A 24338-nucleotide genomic window follows, 5' to 3' on the forward strand; every position below is an offset into this window, starting at 1 on the left:
AAATGATGATGTAACCAAAGTTCAACGACCTCATGTGTATGGTTATTGCTTTTATGATTGATTATGCATATGAGGTCCTCATTTGCATCAATTGCATCAGTTGATCATCTCCTCAACCTAAATAACAGTATTCCAAAGTACGAGCGATACGTTCTATGTGGTTTAACATGTGTTAAGAGTAAACAACAGCAAAATAGAACAACAAACAGCCTACGCATCATAGATAACAAGGGTATAAACCAGTTTCGTTAATTCACTTCAACCAGCTTATTAACTTTATCAAATAGCATACGACACTTTTTATGGTCTTAGATAATACCACACACACTTAATCACAAACAAATGTACACGATCACTCACACTCACACACACACACACACACACACACACACACACACACACACACACACACACACACAAACACACACGCACACACACACACACATATACACATACAAACACATACAAATGCACAGACATGCACACAGGCAGAAAAACACATACCATAATCATAGCATAAACACATACATGCGATAAAGGAAAATAACATATACACAAAAGGAAAGACTCCAAGGGTAAATGTTTCGTTTTCATTCGCGCATCGAGTCTTGTGATGACGTATTACACATCGCTCAACTACAAACGGCATCAGATGTAAATTATTTAACACATCAGCCTTGATTCTTATCTACAATTCGTATCAAACATCTATCATCTTAATGAACCATAATGCGTCTATTGATTTCTCAAATGTATCAAAATACACTTGAAATCATTTGATATTAATTATCTCCATGAAAAATGGAGATAAAGTTTTGGGTGTGTCTGTGTGTGTGTCTGTTTGTATGTTTGTCTGTCTGTCTGTTTGTGTTTCTGCACTACTGTAGTCAGCATAACTCAAGAACCTCTTGATGGATTACGATGATTTTTGGTATGTAGGCAGGTGCTGTGAAGCCGAAGTTTAAGGTCGATTTCTGGCCCCCTGGTATGTGACCTTGTTTGGATAGAGGCGCACGAAAATGTTCTTTAATTCATTACAAGACAGCTGGGTAGCCCCTTCAACTTATAGACGTTGATTTTCAAGAAGGCGGAGACTATACAGGAGAAGACATGTTACATTCAGTTCGATGGAGACAAAATTGGACGACACTCAGTACAACAAATGAAATCCGCTATATGTCAAAACAAAATCCTTGTCAATAACTCAAAGTCTTAGGCGTCCCAAGGTCAAAATCAATGAGGGTCAAAAATTGAAGCGTATGAATAAAGAATTAATTCATCCAAACGTTGCTGGCAAACCATATCTTTCCAACTTTGCCTTGATTAGACTTGAAAATATTTCCCGAAAAATACTGTGCGATTTTTGGAACAAGCGGTACTAGGTGTGGACTTTTAGAGAGGTGATATTCTACGGTCTACATTCTACGCTGGTATCGAGTATAAACACATCAGTCGTTTAATTCCATTGATTAATAGGGAGGATTACAAACATACTTAGAAGAATTGATGTTGCCCTCAAGTGTACCCTCAAATAAGGGGAAAGTAATTATCATCCGAAACTGAAGGCACTCATCATGACGCGAGAAGAAAGCTGTGAGAGGCATCACCTCCGGTTAACAACAAAATGATTATCAAACATCATAGACCTAGGTAAAAACATTGTGTGTTTCTGGTTACCCGACCGACCTTGGTAAAAACCTGCCGAGTCTTCTTTTTGTCCACCTCTGTCAAGGGACGTAAAATTTTCGAAATCTTAGTCACGAAATTCCAAATAGAATACTGTAAATGCAGAAATGTTCGCGGTGGTTTAATGTTCGCGGCGATCATTTCACCGCGAACTTAAAACCGCCGTGAACATTTTTCATTTTTATCCAATACTGCAGCAGTGTGTCACTATAGCGCTGCAGCGAGCTTAAAACCACCGCGAACGCTCAATTTTCGCCTTAGCGCGAAATATAAACCACACGAACTTAAATGCATTTACAGTGTTCTGTAATTCACATCCCTGTTAACAGACGAGGGCTTCGAAAAGTTTATGATAAGAATGTATAGTATGCATTGTACTTCTTTGTTCAGATTACTAATATACTAATGTGTACAACATATATCATTTCATTTATAATATTATTTTTGAAATACCTGATTTGCTAGGAACATCTACCGATGAGAAAAAAAAAGAATTGTCCTAAAATTTATGACCAGTCTTTGCCCAGACTAATAAACTATTACTATTGTTTTCTGTTGACAATGAATTATTCTTTGCCGTTATTGTTTATTCAATGTAATTCTATTTGTGGATTCCACTAATTCTTGTTTATCATCTTTTATCGCCTGTTACAGTTTTTATTGGACTGGGATACACAAAACAAGCCTCCTGTTCCCTCTGTTCTTTTACTTACACCTTGCTGTAATAAAGCTGAATTAAACCAACATTCCACAAGCACAGCGCCAAGTCAGCTCCTGCACAAAGCAATCCGAGGACATTAGCATTCGGATGGCATATTCCTATTAACCGGTCTTCCACCCTCCGGAATGCCGATGGATTTGAGGGACACGTCGCGGGTCGCATTACTTGTGCCAAATTACCCGAAGAAACCGGTCCGTCGTCGTCAATTATTCCCTCTCCATGCAGCGTATGATGCCCGTAAGAGACGAGACAGGCATCGGGTGAAGGGGTCAAACCCAAAGCCTCACATCTTGGCTTCAACGCAATGACTGAAGCACCGGCCCGATATAGAAAAGGGGCCCTTGTACCATCAATATTACATGACAGGCCAACGATAGCATCCTTCAATCAATATACTCGTAGTTATGAAGAGACAGGCTGCATTTGACGGTAGATGTGCACGACGAATCCCATTAACGATGACTGATGTGACATGATGTCCTTCCCGGAGCAGTCTACCCGTCTATCCAAGCTGTCAATCAAATGTCATTGTAACGTAAGTTACGTATAATTCTAACTATCTAACTACTTGATGATGTCCTTCTTGAGTCAGTCTACCCGTCTATCCAAGCTGTCGATGAAATGTCCTTGTAACGTAAGTTACGTATTATTCTAACTACATATTATTTACTTAATGATGTCCTTCTTGAATCAGTCTACCCGTCTATACAAGTCAATGAAATGGTCCTTGTAACGTAAGTTACGTATTATTCTAACTAATATCTAACTACTTGATAATGTCCTTTCTGAATCATTCTGCCCGTCTATACAAGTCACTCAAATGTCCTTGTAACGTAAGTTACGTATAATTCTACCTATCAATTTGTTTACATATCTATTTGTATCAAATACTTAAATGGTTCTATATAATGGATATCAAAATGTTCATGAATTGTTTCAGCAGGTTGGCAAGTCACTAAATACCTGAAGTTCTTTGTAGAAAACCAAGGCATCTATTCCAGCCGACGTTTTGCTGACCTTCTGTACCCTTCCTCGGGGCAATACTGAAGATTGACGATCACCGAAACGTCGGCTTGAATAAAACACTTAGTTGTGTAGAAAGAAGTTTGTTATCAATACTAAAATCTTTTTAGAATCAACATGAGATCAACATGAGATTCTGTATTACATTGTCAGTTGATTGACTAAGATTGATCGACTGACTAATTAATCGATGGATTAACTGATGCCCCTTTTAGTTCGAACAGATTTTACTAGCACTGTCAATGTACAGAATTATTTCAATGTTATTAAATGTTAAGTTCTTCAACTGTAGATCTCCACTAGATGAAATTATTTTTACCCTTTACCTAGCTAGTTACCATAATGACAGTATGACCAACCTCACATTTGTTTTATCATCGATACATACCGGGTGCCTCCGAATGAATGTACATATTTCATTAATAGTAGACATATGAATAACATATGCAACCACGTTCCATAGCTAGAAGAGTATCAACTAAGTTATCAACCAGTTACCAACCCATTTCGGACTTTCCGTCCACTCGCAACTACCCCCGAATGTTTTAAACATTTTGGAACATTCGGTTGGCGCCAACCTCGCCAAGCAGCGGCCAAGCACAGCTGACCCTGCTCCCAAAAGACCCGGAGTGGTCGGGAGGTCGTGTTAGGCAATGTGGCAGGGGCTTAACTTGCAAATGTCACATATATGAAATTATGCATGAATGCCTTAGTGCAGCCTTTTGCCGTTGTAATTATTCTCATGATTTATTATCTCCTCTTTCCAAATTACGTATCTTGTAAATTTAGGAATCTATGTTACCTGTTTTATAACAATGTTTGCGTACAACAGTACGGCGGTTTGGTAATGATACAAAGGCAGTAACAAAACTTGTAATTAACGATCAGTATTCTTAAAGCTGTGAAAATGCCGTAGCAGCCATTATATATATTTTTCATAGAATGCTATCAATACAGTTACCAAAATATACATTCATGTACAGCAGATCATAAATTATCGGCGCACAGTTTGATCTGTTGCATGTAAATCAGCAACTTATCAGAATTCCATCTTCACTCTAAAGAGCTTTGTGATAACTTTCCTGCAAATCCGGGCCCGGGGGCTAATTGCAACTAAACCTGAAAACAATGGCACTGCATGGAAATATATACAGCCTGGAATTACGTACGATACCAGGAGACAAAGATTAGATGCGTACTTAGGTAAAGTGGAAAATAGCTTTTCTAAAGCTACTTTTAAACGGAAGGGTATTGTCTTCAAGCAATTGAAGGTTTTGAAAATAAATGGGTTGGAAGAGTTAAAGGCACATCACAGGATTTCTATCACAAGTAGCAGTCGTGGTGATATGATTTTATTAATTTTATTAAGTCATTCACAAAGCATCAAACTTACGATGGGGACAAGACATTGTGACGGCGGACTCAAGATATAGGACTTATATCTTCACCGCCACTTGTGCAGCATGGAAATGAAATATTCAACATACAAGACAATCAACCATTTGGATTATGTTATAGAAAATCCCAAAACACAGTTAGCTGAAATGGTAATCTTAGTTTTTACAACTAGTTACTAATCAATCATATTGTTAATAAAGCATTGAAATGCACTATTGCTCAAGCTGTATTGTCATTCTTATACTTAGACCAAGGTAAGAATTGGCCCATATTTCATACACAGCGTAATTGCCATGCCAGTGTTGCTATTGTTCCGTATTCATTACAATAGAATTAGACAAGAAATGTACCAAAATGTCAAAGCATGACACTTTTATATTACTTGATGTCATGTAAGAATGAACATATAATGGACAAAGTATGTTAGAACGTAGCATTTAATCAATTCATGTTTTGCATTTTGCTTCATATAGACCACGTGTGGTCATCTGTGCATTTAGCCCTTTAGGCAGGAATGTGCTATTAATCATTATTATTACACCCATTCTTCCGTGAATAATTTCATTAGGTTAGTGAATGACGGAAAAGCAAAGTTCTTTTATTTACAACCAAGAACCATTATTGTTGGAGAATTGTTTTTTCGAGTGAAGTAACATTCACACCTCCATTTGTTATCCGGCTGTAAGTTCACACAGTAATACATTCCAGCGGCGAAATCACTGCGAAGGTATTCGGAGAAGTTCAGGACCTTCTATATATCAGCCAAATTACCAGGCAGGGAAATGTATGGACGGATACACCGCGGGATTTAGGAGCCTATTTCCCCCAGAATGACGGCTTGCTTCATGTCGCATTTACAATGCAACCAATCTTCAGCGCAGGCAGAAATAAACCTCGCCCAAACCTCTCTGTAGAGTCTTATCAGCGGGAATGGAGGGCTTTGCTGCGACCTTTGATGACATTCCGCCTGGCTCGGCTCTCCTCCGCCGGTCTGTAATAGCGGCTGCAGTGATTGGGAAACGGCCGCTCTGCTATGTTTAATGATATCGGCATGTCGTAAAGCTAACGGTCTCACACCTTGTCTACCGACCGTGGGAGTTATAGGGGTAAGATACGAGTGGCGATAGCATGAAATAAACCGATACAGCCTCATTGTTTTGATTTGACTTAAACCATAGTTAGTTTTATTGATTAAACATCAATATTTATTGTCTCTCTCCCTCAAGTGATGAACCAATACAGCCTCATTGTTTTAATTCAACTTAAACCATAGTTAGTTTTATTGGTTAAAACTTCAATATCTATTGTTTCTCTCCCTCTGTTTCCCTATGGCAACTTGGATACTTGGATACTTTATTTGCTCCATTAGCTACATACATAGTATGAAGCTACTCTTCCTGGAGTATGATGATACACAGAAAATACATCAGACAGACTACATAGAATTGCCTACAGGCTACATAACATTACGGCATTAAAATTAGCTAACTAATACACATATTCTTTGACATCTCTTGCCTGAAACTACTCTGAGGTGCGGTTTGTACTCGATGCGACAAACTGTTCCACATATATATTGCTCTATACATGAAGGTTTTTTTCATAGCATTGGTTTTTGGTTTTGGAAGTTTATAAGTGTTTTTACTGGCGTTGCGAGTCCTGTAGCTGTGCTGCTGTGAAACTGGAAACAACTGTTGGTAGAGTATAGCAGGTTGTTGTGTGGTGAGTATCTTCCGGAACTGGGTCACGGTGTTGATTTGTAGCCTTTCTTTGACGGGCCGCCATGCAAGCGACGCATGTAGGTGTAGTACAGAGGTTCTATAGTCAAGGTGCAGAACAAGGCGCGCCGCTTTGTTCTGCATAACCTGCAGCATTTCAATGTTCTTTTGTGACGTAGAAGACCAAACGGGTGAACAATAATCGATGTGTGAAAGTGTGAGGGCTTCTGTGAGGAGTTTAAGCAGTGAAGAGTCCAGGTAGGTGGCGCATTTCTTTATCATTCCCAGTGAGCAGGCCATTTTCCTTGCCGTTACTTTTGTATGGCTGTCCCAAGTCAGGCACTCATCAAGGGTACTGCCCAAGAGTTTTGTTTCTTTAACTTGCTGTATAAGTTGGCCATTCGAGTATAAGGTGAGTACCGGATTCTTTCTTATTTTGGGTTTACTTCCAACTACCATTGACTTTGTTTTGGAAGCATTGAGGAATAGCCTGTTCATTAGCACCCAGTCACTTATGTGATCCAGCTCCCTCTGCAGGGTGGATGTGATCGCTGAGACAGACGGTGCACATGTATAGCCAGATGTGTCATCAGCGAACATAACTGATGTAGCTTCTGTTGTGACAAATGGCAAATCATTTGTGAAAATGCTAAAAAGAAGGGGTCCGAGACAGCTCCCTTGGGGGACTCCACATATGATTTCCTTGAAAGACGAGTTGGAGCCATTATAGCTAACACATTGCAAGCGCTTTGAAAGGTAGCTGTTCATCCATTCTACTGCACTGCTGTCGAAACCATAACATTGTAGTTTGCTAAGAAGGAATTCATGATCAACCAAATCAAATGCAGCTGAAAAGTCAAGGAAGATCGCGCCTACAAGGTTTCCATGATCAATGTTACGGTACCAGTCATCTACCATTTGTAGGAGAGCTGTGCATGTGGAGTGGTTTTTCCTGAAGCCATGTTGGTGGGTTGTCATCAGGGAGTTCTGTAGAAAGTATTTGGAGATTTGGCTGTATACAACTCGTTCTGCTATTTTGCTCATAGCTGAGAGTAGACTGACTGGTCTAGCATTCGGTCCACTTAAGCGGGTAGTCGAAGACTTAGGCAAAGGAATCACCTTAGCTTTTTTCCATTCAGTTGGGTAAACAGACGTAGTGAAAGACAAGTTTATTATGTAACTAAGTGGTTGGGCTATATGTTCGGCAGCTAGTCTCAGCAGTGTGTTGTCCAGGTTATCCAGACCCACTGCTTTCCCATCAGGTAGAGACGACAGGTGTGAGCGCACTTCTTCAACATGCACTGGACTGAACTGAAAGTTGCAGTCTTTGTTTTCCATGATCTTCTTCTGTATCAAGGTAAGTAAGTTGTCGTTCATCTGTGAGGTTAGCCCATTTCTCAGTGATTCTACTTTTTGAGTGAAGAAATGATTGAAGTACTCCGCTATGTCTTCTGCTTTGGTTAGGTAAACACCATCCTGTTCAACTGCACAAGTTGGCTGACTTCGGCCTTTACCCAGCATACCATTTAGTGTTTTCCAGAGTGACCTAGGGTCATGTTTGGCCTCTTCCAGTTTGGTTCTGTAAAATGCGGCTTTCTTCCTCCGATTTAGTTTTACGACAGTATTTCTGAGTTTTTTGTACACAAGAACATCTGATTCCAGGCGAGAGGAGATGGATTCTCTTCTTGCTTCATCCCTGAGATGCATCAATTCTCTCAGCTCGTCGTCTAACCAAGGTGCTGGACTGGACCTCACTGTTCGCTTTTTTACAGGTGCGTGGCTGTTTGCGACGTCACTGAGGATGGTTGTGAAAACATGAAGTGCCATATTCACATCTGATTCATTGTATATCAGGTGCCAGGGTGCCATCTCGATGTCACGCTGGAAGTCTTCAGGGCTGAACTTCCCGTATGTTCTCCTCACGACTACTCGAGGTTGTGCCTTTGGAACCTTTGTTTTCCTTGTTGTGTATGTAATATTGTGGTCGGAGAATCCCAGGGGAACTGAGGATACTGGTGTGCATCTCTCCGAGCAGTTGGTGAATACTAGATCAATGCAAGTTTCCGTTCTTTGACCTCTGTTATTCGTACCAATCCTCGTGGGTTCCTTCACCGTCTGTAGAAGGTTACACCTTACTGCTGCTTGAACCAGCCTCTCTCTCAAGGGGCATAACTGGTTAGACCAGTCAATGTTAAAGTCTCCCAGAATGAACACCTCATTGTGTGAGTCCGTTGCTCTATCTGTCGAAACTATGAAGTTGTTGAGAGTTTGTATTGATGAGCCTGGAGGCCTGTAAGTGCAGCAGATTAGAATAGGTTTTGTTTGTGGCAGAGTCACCTCTATCCAGAGCATCTCCACATTTTCCTCCTCCAAATCTGGTCTCTGTTTCCAAGGAAGACTATTACGGATTAAGATGGCCACTCCTCCACCATGTCTATTTCTATCTTTCCTAATGACAGTTCAGCCATCTACACACAATTCGCTGTCACAAATGTTTGAGTCCAAGTGAGTTTCTGACAAGGCGAGTATGTGCAACTTGTTGTTGTCTAGTAGTTCCTCTATGTCCTGTGTTTTGTTTCTCCAGCTGCATATATTTAAATGCCCAATGTGCAGTCCCTTCCAAGGAAGATGTAAATCTATTGGGCCAGGGTTACAACTGACATCTCCACAGAGCAGTATCATCACACATAACATGAGTTTATGAGAACTAGCCTGATTAACATAACCACAACTAGACTTTGTCCTCATGACATGTGGGAACAATTTGTTAATACAGACTTGATTCCAACTAAGACATCTCTTCAGTACTGTTTGTGTTCTTATTACAGTCCATGAGCCATCAGACGGCTTGTATTTGATTAGCTGCCTGTTTACTTCTGAGTTGATAAGAGATAGACTATCACCACTAACATTTCTGCATACAGGTAAGGTTATTGAAAGGCAAGCAATATATAATATGTACAGACTGACAGTGAGCGTCATCTTTGAATCCAAATATAGGATCGCTATGGCACTCACAGTCTTATACCCTACGATGGGTGCCGGCGGATCGTAAATTCGCAATGTATCAGGTAAAAGAGACAATTAATTCCTTCAATTGTTGGGTCATCAATGAAATTTGCATATCAATACGGCATTGGTGACCAAAGAGCTTCCTGACACTTGTGCTAACTCCACAATGTAAATTTGCATATCAATTAGCCACTAATATCACATAACTTAGGCAGGTCTACAACTAAACCTCGTTGACTACATACATTTAAAACTACATATAAGATTCCGATGCTGTACATACACAGCTCTATTAAAAAAGTGCACAGTTACTGATATTGCACAGATGAAGATAAGGGATCACTTTTACTCTCAATCTAAAACTGCACACTCAAGGAGAATCTTTGCTACATTATCGCTAAAATTACACAATTAAAAAACATACTCCTAGGGCTAATAACAATAGTTCAGAGAGCAGATCTACACAAGTCTAGTCAAGGACAATAAGAGCTTGGAGAGCCTGGGGTCTGCAAGGTGGCGCGCCCTCCCCACTCAATATATGATAATGGTGAGGATGGGAATCCGGCAAAATTACATTTAAAACATTCAGAAATTCAAAAATGGTGAAAGGACTTGACCCATAGGGTACTAAGTCATACAACAATTATTCGGTAATGGAATGGTTGCCCAAGAATAGTTTGATAATAGTGAATTTTGTGATAGAGTGAATCTGAGAAAAAAAATATGGCTACCTGCCACCTTGATGATTTCTTGCCGCATTAGAACCATGCATAAGTGTTAGAGGCAATATGCTCTTTTTGACATACGTAAGAAATCTTCAGGATTCAATTTACTGAAGCCATATATCGGAGGCGAAAGTTTTGAAAGGGGTTTTTAAATCTTAGAGAAGTAACAAGACAAGCATTCTTTGGCGGATAAGCTTTTTTGGGCAATCTAGAACTTTTTAGGTGGATTTTAAAACATCTCTTCGTTCATTAAACACGTTTTCTCAACATGGGTCTTAAATTCGATTAAAATCCAGGGTAAAACTTTAGCTTCTGTCGTGATTTTGATAACCTATCGCCCGGCTATAATGAACCTTTTTTTTAAAGAGAGAAAACTATCCATATTTCATACTGCAACATCGAAAATCATGTAGAGAGATAGATATTAGTAAACGGAAATACATTATTCAAACATTATCTCTGACATAACAGTCGGTCGTCCTGCTGAGTTAGCGGAAACGTGTAGCAGTGATAAACGCCTCAAACATTAGCCTCCGTTGCAGGCTTTCCCACTAGCGTTAGGGGGGCGTATCTGCTTGGGATCGTGGTTTCACACTGCGATTACCACGAACCCAATCAGATACGGGGCCCAAGCAGATACGGGGGTTCAACCAGATACGCCCCCCCCCCCCCAAAAGAAAAAAATCGCTAGTAAAACGCTAGTGGGGAGGCCTGCAGCGGAGGCTATTCAAACATGTGGTAGTAAATAACCTGGGTGTTCATCAACATATGCTGCGCATTAAAAATAGCTTACTTTTTTTAATGAGGTGTTCAAGCCAATACCGTAGAGCCGTTGATAAGACAGAACATAAGTGATTCATCCCGAAAGTTGATACCATTGATGCATTTCATCGTTCTGTCACTTTGTCATGTTTTAAAAATGGTACAAAGTTTTATCAAAATAAACATATTTTACTTCTACTCAAATGTGATGTATCCAAAATATTCCGGCTGCTGCACTTTCGTGCGTTTTCAAAGGTGGTCACATCAAGGGTAAAGATAAAGAAAATACTACAACTTGAATATGGTTTCTGCTTCTTGACGATTCCAGTTTCTACTAACCGAGCCTTTACGATTATACCACTCCCAGAACACGAGCAATATTAGTACATTGCATGCAATTGATTTTCATAATTCGTAATCGATCCAGACTCGCCTAGATCCAAACTCCAGACGTTCAATATTTACAGAACTTCAGCAAACATACTTTGCATAACAGTGAAATGGTACCTAGCTTTCCGGTAGACCGGTGTGAGTGGATCAAATGAATCTGTCCGGATATGCAGCTTGTACTATGCAGTACAAACCTATGATATGTTCCGCCATGACTCGGTTTACCGGGTATGCATTAAAAATAAACGAAACTGCGTCTGAACTCATGGTAGTGTCCCTATGAGGGACCTCGCGTAAAAATGTATTGCCAAGTCGTATCCAAGGTAATTGAAAGTTCAAAAGATGGAAACGATTTTCATAACTCTTTATTGATCTTAAAGCCCAGACGTTGAACATTTCCGCAACTTCAGCAGAATTACTTGGCACGGCGGCGGTGAAGATAAACTGAACAGAATAAATGCCAGCCGCAGTAAAGCTGACATAGTGTGTCCGGCCGCAGCTGCGGCAGCAGTACTTAAAGTGAAGAACTTGTGGGGTGTGACAGGAGAACGAGCTGCTGCATTATAACCTGACATCCAGTCTATCGTATGTTGGCAGGCCACTCTTCGGGGCAGAAGAAGCCTACCCCCGCCAGGGTAATCTTAGGCACCCGATAGTAGTCTAACACGGTAGTTTAGTTTGCCCCTACCCCGCACTTCTTCCGCCCAAACTACTGCCAGCTGCAGGTGCTAAAGATCATCCCGGCAGTGGAAAGTCCTTTCTGCCCAGAAGAGAGCCCGGAAAAAGAAAGCCCGGAAGAAGAGAGCCCGACCAAAGCTTAAAGAGAGACCGGCCAAACCTTAGCATGAAGAGAGACCGGTCAAAGCTTGAAGAGAGACCGGTCAAAGCTTGAGGAGAGACCGGCCAAAGCTTGAGGAAAGACCAGACAACGCTTGAAGAGAAACCGGCTAAAGCTTGAAGAGAGACCGGCCGACGAGAACCCGGTCAAAGAGAGACCGGCCAAAGAGAGCCCGGCCAAAGAGAGACCGGCCATAGAGAGACCGGCCAAAGAGAGACCGGCCTAAGACATACCGGCCAAAGACATACCGGCCAAAGAGAGCTCAGTGAAACCACGATAGCACTGTAAGCCACGTGAGCTGCATTAGCGCATTAGTGTGTCCGGGCACAGCTGCGGATGCAGTGTTTATAGTAAAGAACCTGTGAAGTGTGACAGGGTTCCTGAGTATGAGCCGCTACATGAATATATCGCCGATATGCAATAAAGAGTACACTGGGAGTGTACATTCTATATAGATGATGTAGATAGTATTCCCACTTTATAGACGCTGTGGATACTAGTACAAATGTAGAGACCATTTACATGTATTTGTGTTAATGTACTTACAACATATTGTTATCCATTTTGTCCATGTCAAATTCCATTTGTATTGTCTTTTGTCAGCAGAGTCACAGGCTAGTTGGGCAGCCCTGGCTGTGCGCGCTGAACAGCAAAACCAATTAAATAAAATACATATGCCACACATGCACCACCTACTGTTCGTATTTTCTTCACAGCTACCCCCTACCCCGCACTCAAAAATGCAATTGAATTATAATTTCTTGCCGTTTCAAATGGCGACGACCGTTTGCACGGTATGCACGCCTTGACTCTATAAGCAACAACGACTATTCTACTCGGGGTCTGAGCAGACGCATAAGAAACCATTACTCCTTGAACAGCAAAAATTGAGGCTGATTTGACATCAGCCTTAGTGCTTGGACACAAGCGATTGCCGACGTTGAGTAACTCTACATGGTAGTGAAACTATAGCTACCCACCCGCCGTCTTGAGTTATTCTAAGGCTCTCCCTCGTAAAACAGATTGCTACGCAGAGTAACTGCGTAACTACGATCGATCAGAAAGAAGTATTGCTTGGTGCAATAAAAAGAAACATAAAACCAGATTTCCTAGTAATCTTAACTCAAAAGTAACGATCGTATATATAGAGCTAGAGAGATAGCAGAAACTGTACAGGTAAGGAAGACAAGCATTGCATTCTATATGCTCAAAGTAGAACCCTTAATATTTCAATTATCCATAAATATATAGTGACTTCTGCACAATCAATCAAAACATATAAATTGAACTTGGATGAATTGAAATGCAAAACTTATACAAAAAACTCGTTCCTCAAATTTATTTCTGAAGAAATATGAATGATATGTTCTTATTTGGCTCTTGTCGTCTCAGGAGACGGTAGACAGCTTCGGTCGGTTTCTCAGCTTAACAATAATAAGTTTATGGCAGGTTCTTGCCCGTAGGCTAATTGCAAGTACATGAAACATGGAAGGACGGACAGACAATTGGTAACCATATAGCATGTGACTATTCTAGCTCAAATACTAACACTAAATTCTATCTTATTTGGGTTCGACTTCTTTTTTCGAGACAGTGGAAGAAGAATGCTCCCCACTTTTTCTGTAATGTGTGGGTTTTGTGATGTTAACAGGAGAGTAGTTTTCCTTTAGTCTGTAAACATGGAGAAGTTTGGATGGAACCGTCAGTCACTCTGGGTAGTCCTGGCTTGGCAGTGTCTCTTCAAGACAGCAGGTGGTTTGAAATCGGGCTAACGAGCTCCGTTTACCCGACGATATGTTCTTACAGACTGTGAATATAGCCGACCATGTGTGGCATAAAAATGTAGATATAGATGATTCAGACCGATGCAATGTAGTTATGACATAGAAACAATATGATTGTATATTTCATAAAAATATTCATGTAGACCCTTCGAACGACGGTTGCGACCAGGTCGGTTACAAGGTTTGGTCGCACGACACAAAAAAACGCTTGCCCGTGGATTGTCATTCGTTCGCTGTCGTAGGACGGTCGTGCGACGGTTGTGACCTGGCCTGCAACAAAGATTGTTCGTACGACGCAACAAATATTTGCCCATAGTAAATCATTAATTCTATGTCGTAGACCCGTCGTGCAACGGTTTTGATCTTGTCTGAAAGAAGGTTTAGTCGCACGACGCAACATTTTTTTTTTTTCATTTATATAATGCCATTAATTCGCTTCCTTAGACAAGTCGGGCGACGGTTGTGACCAAATCTGCACCAAGTTTCGGCCGTACGCTGAACATGTGCTCATTAGTGCGCTGCAATGCAAAATCTACCACCACAAAGGAGTTCAAAGCAAAGGCGGCCAATAAACCATTTCTTTACATTCCCAATGCTTTGTATCTACAAAGTAAGTAAACCAAGACAAATGGCACCGGGTAGTCTTATTATATTACTCCTATCAATCTTTGTACACTTAACGCCTAGTAGCACTTTTGAAATGCCAGCTTAAAGTTGAATAGTTTACAGCTTATAAAACATCGCAATTTGCTGTAATTTGACACTGACGGGAGACGGTTCCGCCTTTTTCGGAGGTAATTTGAGATCCTTCGGCTCATGTGAAGTCACCTGTCTCCGACTGATTGCCTCAGCGCTGGGAGAACGGTAATATAAATCACCGCAGTAAAATGGATTACCATGCCACCGGCCCGCTTCTAACGCGGTTGTGCGTCAGATGAATGTCAGGTGTATTGACGTGGTAAGAGACGTGCCGCGACTTGCAGAGCGTCTTTAAGTTTCTCCGCTGAGACCATGTGGTGTTCGAGCTCCTACCGCTTTCTTTCTACACATATATATTCACTTTTGTATGTAATATTTCAACTGTAATAGCTAACATAAAAATTGGACTTACCCAATTTTTGTGTGTTGGCGATTACAGTTAAATTTTGTTTTAGAATGAGTTCTACCAAGTTGAACACAGATGAACTTTCAAGCTATTTTTACTTTTATGCATTATTCATACCAAGTTTATTATCATGATTATTGTTTAATTATTTATTCAAACACCAAGAATCCCAAATTGTCAGATGATTGTCAAGTGTATTGACGTGGTAAGAGACGTGCCGCGACTTGCAGAGCGTCTTTAAGTGTCTCCGGTGAGACCGTGTGGTGTTCGAGCACCTACCGCTTTCTTTCTACACATATATATTTACTTTTGTATGTAATATTTTAAATGTTATAGCCAACATAAAAAATTGGACTTACCCAATTTTTGTGTGTTGGCGATTACAGTTAAAACTTGTTTCAGAATGAGTTCTACAAAGTTGAAAACAGATGAACTTTCAAACTATTTTTACTTTTATGCATTATCTATGCCAAGTTTATCATCGTGATTATTTCTTAATTAATCATTCAAACAACAGCAATCCCAAATTGTATTGACGTGGTAAGAGAAGTGCCGCGACTTGTACAGCATCTCCAAGTGTCTCCGGTGAGACCGTGTGGTGTTCGAGCACCTACCGCTTTATTTCTACACGTACATTTTTACCTTTATATGTAATATTTTAACTGTAATAGCCAACATAAAAATTGGACTTACCGTATTTTGTGTGTGTTGGCGATTACAGTTAAAACTTGCTTCAGAATGAGTTCTACCAAGTTGAACACAGATGAACTTTCAAGCTATTTTTGCTTTTATGCATTCCCGCATACGAAATATCATCACAGATATTCTTACGTTAAGATGGCCGCAAGGATACGGAAACACAAACAGACACACACCAAAAACAATACCCCACGGAGGTAAATATTACGTATATTGTACTTCCTTTATTTGACAAGGTGGTTACAACATGACAGGCAATGCTTGGTTGATTTTATTTCACTACATTTTTTTATAATCTATGTTCAACTCGTAAGTACTGTATGTTGTTTCAGTTAATCCTGAAAGCAGTACGGTATTTTCTTTTACATCGCCTTGCTGTATTCCCACTTTAATATATTGTATTACACCAGGCGCCAACTGTGCTATTTGCAATAATCGCGCGAACATTGAAGCTTATGGCGGCTTTCTTGAGCACGTCGTAAAGGCCGTAGTGGTCCCCTTGGAGTTCCGGTGCTTCTATAGATTGCAAACGGACTGATAACGCAGTAGACTTAGAGGATGGTAAAACCTATTGTGCAACGCTATACGCAAGAGTGATAATTTCTGTATCATTTCTTGCACACCACAAGAGAATAGAAGATTTTCTACTCTCCAAGCAGAGCTAGGGTTTCGGCTGGTTTTTAACGTGTTTGTAGGCGTTTTTGTCATGCCTTCTACTTTGTCATCGTTTTTGTTGTGTCGCAAACCCTTGCAAAGGCATGACAAAAACGCCTAAAAACACGTTAAAAACCAGCCGAAACCCTAGCTCTGCTTGGAGAGTAAAGATTTTCATGGTCAATTGAAAATAAATGCAACAAAGATCACCGATGCCAGCCGTTCATAAATGATTTTCACAGTACCCTATAGGTGTAACAATGATATAAATTTGCGCGGCGAAAGAGTTAAGCACCTTGACGTTGCAATAGTTTAAATGTGAATAATGTCCAAGATGTATTAACTTAATAGCCGTGAAAACGTTTCTTTAATCAGATGTCAAATAACAGCACGTTATAATGGCAATTTGGTCCTTCTGGCATTGGTAAAAATCAAATAAGTCAGAAGAGGATAAAAGATGCACACGCAGTCTCTTAGGATGTTGCCACCTGATTTGTAACGGCTACTTGGTCTGTTGTGTGACAAGATCAGTTTTAGAAAGTAAAAGACGTCCAAATTAGAAGCCTTACTACCATTACGGATCGCTCAGTTATTGATCGTGTTCGTAAAACGGAAATTGCCTTGAAACCACGAGGTATACAATCCAGGTCGAGTAAGCAATTAACATAATACCTTACTTTTCATTATACTTGGTATTTCCTTCTTTTCACGACAAAGCATCATGGGATATGAGGTGATATGTTAATTGCTGGTTCGAGCTAGAAGGGCAGACCTTGTGTTTACTGTGTGCAAATAAGTACATCAAAGGATGTTTAGACTTTAGAACTAGTAGTGTAATTATTTATATACATGTAAGTGGTACGTCAAACTGAACATGTTGATTTTTTCATATACTTCTACGTAGGTTCATCAATTGTATCTAGTCAATTAAGTCAGAAGTCACTGTACTTTTGTCGTGTCAACAATATAAAGATTGATGTATAAAAGCAGATACTTTAGAGTTAAAAATTATAGTCAGATGAAAAGTTGTTCTCAAGGCGTCCTATGATTTCTTCGTCTGTGGTATGTCACAAGGGATGTGCGCTCCAACAGGATCGAGGATAACATCTAGGAGAAGAAGGTCGATTAGAAAGTGCAGGGCTCAGCTTCGACCTGGAGTCGTTTAAATGAGGTGGAAAATGGCAGTTACAGCACAAGGCATTGATTCTGGCTTCAACCCAAGATATTTGGTTATGCGTCTTTCTTTCTTCGGTCTTGGACCAGTGGTGATAAACCAGCCTGAACTTTTTATCTCCATGAAATATGTAAGTTGTAATTTTTGTTTTCAGAGGTGATGTTTGATATTAGCTACAGCTAGAGTGCATCAGCTCTGTGTCCTGTATATTCTTCTTCTGTTTAATAAAAAAATGGAGATATTGATTTAGGTGTGTGTGTGTGTGTGCGTCTGTGTGTGTGTGTGTGTGTGTGTGTGTGTGTGCGTGTCTGTGTTTCTGGACTATTGTATTCAGCATAACTCATGATTCTCCGGATGGATTATGATGTTATTTGGTATGTGGGTAGGTGTTGGGAAAGCAAAAGTCAAGGTCGATTTTGGGCCCCCTGGTATGTGACCTTGGTACTTCAACAGAACTTTTTTATCTTTTGACCTGAACGTGCTATGGTCTTAATTTTGTTTTGGCGGCAGATAGCTTGTGATGTAAGAAAGAAGTGGTGTAAGTTAGAGCCCCTCAGCTTGTTTTTCTCTGCTTGTTAAATGAAAAAAAATGTCCAGACTATGCATGACGTACAAAGTGGTTTAAAAAATGGTAAACGCACCAACTATTAAGTACCCAATGTCAGCTAAGAAAATAACAGGAAATAGTCATGCCTTCAAGTACCAGAGTTGTCAGCATATTTTCTATACATGTAATTCAAACTCATTGTAGCTTCTATTGGCATTGCACATACGTCTACCATGATTTGGGTGTGTGCGTCTGTGTGTCTGTGTTTCTGGACTATTGTATTCAGCCTAACTCAAGATTCTCAGGATGGATTATGATGTTCTTTCGTATGTGGGTAAGTGTTGGGAAAGCAAAATTCAAGGTCGATTTTGGGCCCCCTGCTATGTGACCTCGGTATTTCAGCAGAACTTTTTAAAAATCTTTTGACCTGAACGTGCTTTGGTCTTAATTTTGTTTTGGCGGCAGATAGCTTGTGATGTAAAAAAGATGTACAAAATGGCTAAAAAAAGGTAAACGCACCAACTATTAAGTACCTAATGTCAGCTCAGAAAATAACAGGAAATAGTCATGCCTTCAAGTACCAGAGTTATCAGCAAGCCCTGTTTTCTATACATGTAATTCAAACTCATTGTAGCTTCTATTGGCATTGCATATACGTCTACCACGATTCTTGTACATCGACATCCTGCAGAAATATTGCTTTATTATTGTCTAATATCTGATGAATAAATGCATAACAATGCTGTTTCTTTAATCCGATATATGTATCATATACTTCTGTGACTTCACGTGATTTATATAACTATTCATTCGTAACTTTTATCTTAATTTCAATTACATATATATCATGAGTATCAGGCAAGAAGTAGTCCCTACCAGACTAACTACGCCAGGGTTAATTATTCCTTTTTATGCCGAATTCTGCGATTCATACGCCCGTAATAGGGCCTGGTGGAGGCTAGGCAAGAAGCACAATTGCTTATATAACGCATTCTACTAAAAAACATACATACATACATACATACATGAATACAAAATGGATAAAAGTGAAGTGAATGCAAACAAGAAAAGTTTGTGTTCTATCAATTACGAGAATCTACCTGTGCAGTGAATGGAAGAAGTGTGGACTATGTCTAAGATATCACAGTTTTGTAAATGGACCCTCTTAGCACTAAAGAACATAATGTACCGTCATTTATATCATTATAATAATTCTCCTCTCCCGGTGGCAGCGTTTCTGTTGAAAGGTTGTCTGGAGCACGGAGACTGACGCAAGAGAAGCCAGATCTATCGACCCTGCCGAAACATAAAGCCTAATTTACTCTCCAAAGGTTGGCACATTTAGATAAAGCCACCGGGGGCATTTCGGTTAGAGAAAACTGAAATCGATGTAACGATTTGCACATTGAATGATAGTTTCCCATCCCAATTATATCATAAAGTGAGCCAGCATACTCGTAGTTTTTAAGTCATATATCGGGTAAGGCTACAATATATAAAATCAGTGTGGAAACGGTTTGCAACATGTAGTTAAAAAAAAAAAAGTTGCCCTCTAGAAATTCGAATACCAAATGTCTTTGGCTGTCGGATCGAACCAGATAAATTAGAATCGAGAAGCACAAATATCTGAATCCTAACCCTAATCTGACATTTCATTTGGAGAAAAGTAAAATCGATGTAACTATTTTCACATTGACAGATAGTTTCGCATCCCAATCATTGTGAGGGTAAGTTATATAAGGGGGTAGGATACAGTATATAAAAACGGTATGTAGAGAGCTTGAAACGTATCGAATCTATCGCTATCTATAATTTACTCTATAGAGGGTCTGGCCAACTTCGAATGTTAATGGTTTGGGCTGTCGGCTCTACCACGAAAAAGAACCATAAAAGGACAGATTATCTAAATTCTAACACGCCAAACCATCATCTGATTACATATGCATCAGGAACTCGTGTCCGAAGTAATGGTTAGAATGTGAATGGCATTTTCCAACAGTTATCAATGTCTCCCTAGGCATTCCAGTACTTAATGTGCTGTGCACGGTAATGACTGAACACGTAGTGAATGTGGTCCCGTAAGGTTAACAGTCATGACCTAGAGTGTCTATAGGATGTCGCTATAGAGTTTAAAGACAGAGCTTTGACTTCATTTAGATCCACATTTAGCTAGTCACAAAAGCTATTCTTCCTGTGGAGCTTGTAATGTATCAATTTGTTTATTACAAAACGACAATTAAACATAGAAATTATCAAATTCATAGCCAGAGTGCATATATAAAAGGAAATCCAGTTTATCTAGTTGTAAGCATTTATGAGGCATGCAGTAGACGAAGTGTTTCTTTTCAGTGTTTGTTCAAGGTTCTGGAAGTACTGGTTAAAACATTTCTCCTTTTCTCATTGCTGTTTGTGCTTTTGAAACGGAAAATGAATAAAAGTGTCATCTAAAGTAATATCAAAAGTGTTGATTTAAAAATCTAGAGAACTTAACTGCATCATATTTCTGGTTAAACAAATGAAAACGATTTTTTGGCCAAAAGAATTTACCTAAATCAGCAATTCCTTTTCTCCTCTGTCCACGCATTCATACGATTCTTCATAATCCTGCGACCAACCCGATCGTTTGTATAACCGTGGTTTATTCCTCTGGGTCCTCTTATACAGTGTATTTTACGCACATTGCCTCTAGACTGACTTTCAAATACCCCGAATCGATCGAGATCTGGTCTCAAAGGGTCCAGGTACGTGACAGAGATGTAAGGTTGGGTCATCAGTCGATCAGAAAAAAAAGGTGAGAGGCTGAATATGAAAGATGCTAGTGAATAAATGCATAGATACCACATTTTACCAATGAGAATAAACCTAGCATAACCTATAGACTCATTCTGCACATTAATGAATGACAATTGTTGCGTAATGGAAGTATTCTTAAAGATGGCATGTTTCATCTTACATCGAATGCAGAAGATATATGAATTGCAGTAGTCCCTTAGCCCAGATTGGGCACCTTTGACCTGTTGCTGACGTCACACTTCCGTTCAGGTCACGTGACTTAGACGTCGGGTCATTCCAACTTGAGAACTGATGGAAAGGTTTTTGGTGAGCGCTTGATCACAGCGTGTATGGCAATAGCGATTAAAGTCTTCACAACAAAATTGCAGTAATGTTGGACTACGTCTGATAACAGACAAGCAAAGCCATGAACAAATCCTCAATTCTCAGATCAAGGAATGCAAAGTGCTCCTTATTTTCCTGACGTATATAGAATTTTTTTTAAAGTTACACATATATCATTAGGAATAGAGATTTGTTACTATTGGTCCGTGAAGTTCTAATGAAATTGTTTTGTCATATTTTGTAACTCCCAACCTTCTACATCGAGGGTGCTCATTTTGGTAAATGCATAAAAGTAATGTCTGCAGAAATTATACTACCTCCATTCCAAAAGCCACCACCATTTTTCCTGATGTTACGTTTGCACCACAATGCATTCAAGTAGCAGCGTGATCATTTCAAAAACAGTCACGCAATTTCATAACCTTTAACATGAACTCAGGTCTTCGTCGGAGCTTACTGCCCGACGGCGAGATGTACATGTACAGGCACAGAGAAGTCACATGAATAGGAACAGTGACTAACTTTATGTAATATAATATTAATATAATATAATTACATATCAATTTTATACTACATAAAGTTAGTCACTGTTCCTGTTCATGTGACGTCTCTATCCGTGTATATGTTAAACCATTACTAAAAAGGCAACAAAAACGCACAAAGTTTAAGCATGAAAAGCTAATTTTCTTATCATGGCATACATTGAGCACCAGTACTCTAAAACCACTCGGTCGCAGCGAGGTTACCGCCCTATTGAAACGGGAGTGTAACTAAACGGCCCGTCATCCTAGAATGGACTGTTTGATATGTTGTGTCCATTGTATATTGCTTGGTTAGATTATATTTATTGCGTCGTCCTTTTTATCAAGGGTTGCCCAGTGTATAATGTGTCGTGTAATGTGTTCTGTTATGTTTAATGTGTTATGTCATACCTGGGCAGGAATAACGTTCGATACGGGTGTTCTGGACCGGTCTATATTTCACGGTATTGCCCGGTTTCGAAATCGTATTGCATGGGCTTCCATCGAATGATTCCAATGCGCTTCGCGTGCGCCACTATCGAAGCTTCGAATACTGGATTCGGACGTTGGAATCAATGTTGTTAAAATGTTTTGTTCAAGGACAAAAAATTTGCTCAACTTTTGGCGCAATGTTTTTATGGGGGGGGGGGGTGACCTAACTATATATAGAATACAACACGGGGTATTCCGTATCACCCTCGGTCCCAGCCCGACCGCGGGTCGGATCGCCCGACGGCCGTAGGCCGTCGGGCGATCCGACCCGCGGTCGGGCTGGGACCGAGGGTGATGCGAAATACAACGTGTTGTATTTTATTTATGTCATACCTTGGCCATACCCACCCGAGAAAACACACATTTCAATGCGGAATGCGCCAGAAGTTGAGGGAGTTTTGTGTCCTCGAACAAGAAACTGTAGCAACATTGATTCCAATCTCCGAATCCGGTATTCGAATTTCCGACGGCCGCGCAACCGACGCGTTCGAAATGCGTTCGAAATATTCTATGGAAGCCTGTGTGATAACCCTCCCGAACCCTATGTGATCCGGATAGTTATCACACGGTCCGGAACACCCGTATCAGGCCCAGGCATGACATAAACTAAAATACAACACGTTGTATTCCGCATCACCCTTCAAGTTGGGTCTCAGCCCTCCCGCGGGTCGGATCGCCCTCCGGCCTTTGTGTGATCCGACCCGCGGGTGGGCCGGTACCTCGGGTAATACGAAATACGCCGTGTTGTATTCCATATTCATGTAATATGTAATATGTGGCGAACGATACTAGCAATTCGCTGCCTGTGTTCACCGTCTATTTTGTTGTCACAACCCTAGCGTAGAAATCAAATCAAATCAGCGGAATTCCGGAGCCCGTTCTCCCAGAATGACGGCTTGCTTCATGTCACATTTACAATGCAACCAATCTTCAGCGCAGGCAGAAATAAACCTCGCCCAAACCTCTCTGTAGAGTCTTATCAGCGGGAATGGAGGGCTTTGCCGCGACCTTTGATGACATTCCGCCTGGCTCGGCTCTCCTCCGCCGGTCTGTAATAGCGGCTGCAGTGATTGGGAAACGGCCGTTGGGCCGAGCATGATGGTATCGACATGCCGTCAGGTCAAAGTTGTCTTCCTCTGACTCTGGTGTGGAAGTTGATAGTCTCGAGGTAAGATAAGGAGAGTAATGAAAATTGATGAGGGGAACTGCCTTAGAATGAATGCTGACAAGTTCGTTCAGATCCATGTAGTGCCTACGTACTGGCACATACATGTAGGGCAGCAAGTCACCTTGCTGTTTATGTATCAGGGAATATCTTTATGAAGAATGCCTTAGAATTAATGCTGACTAGTTCGTTCTTTCAGATGCTTGTAGTGTCTAGTGGCACATAGCTATAGGGTTCCTTGTTGTTTCTGCTGAAGGGTTTATTTTTGCAAGGAGGAGTCAAACACAGGGTCCCCATTTTACGTCCCTTCAAAAAAACGGGCGCAGCCCTAAATATTAATGAGATGTTCCGACCCACGATTGAACCGGGGTCTCTTAATTAGCAACTAATTGAAAGCCTGAGCTCAACTGTGAGGCTGCTATCAGTTGAGATTAGGGACATCCCCGGATGCTGTAACTACATGTTGCCTTACATGTTTTGGCTTGTTAATTTCAGTTCATGAATCATTGTTGTAATTCAGAAGCGCAACCAGGAGTAAATTCGTTCGTTTTCAATGAAGTGTCAGTGTTTTGAAGCCAAGGTTGTAGAATTAAAGGAGTCGCAACAGCGTAAGCCATTACTGTGGAACGACGTTAACGTAATGGGAACCCATCTGTGAAGGTGGAAATAATTACAACCCTGAGGTAGTTAAGCACTGGCTCGTGAAACAGCATTTTCAGCAAATTGCAACTAGAATGTCAAGGTCTGTTGAAAGGAGCATACCGACCACATAGCAAAACGCTTTAACGTAACGTTTGGATGACTGTA

Source organism: Branchiostoma lanceolatum, chromosome 1 (genome assembly GCF_035083965.1).
Source record: "Branchiostoma lanceolatum isolate klBraLanc5 chromosome 1, klBraLanc5.hap2, whole genome shotgun sequence".
In the NCBI taxonomy this organism is placed as follows: domain Eukaryota; kingdom Metazoa; phylum Chordata; class Leptocardii; order Amphioxiformes; family Branchiostomatidae; genus Branchiostoma; species Branchiostoma lanceolatum.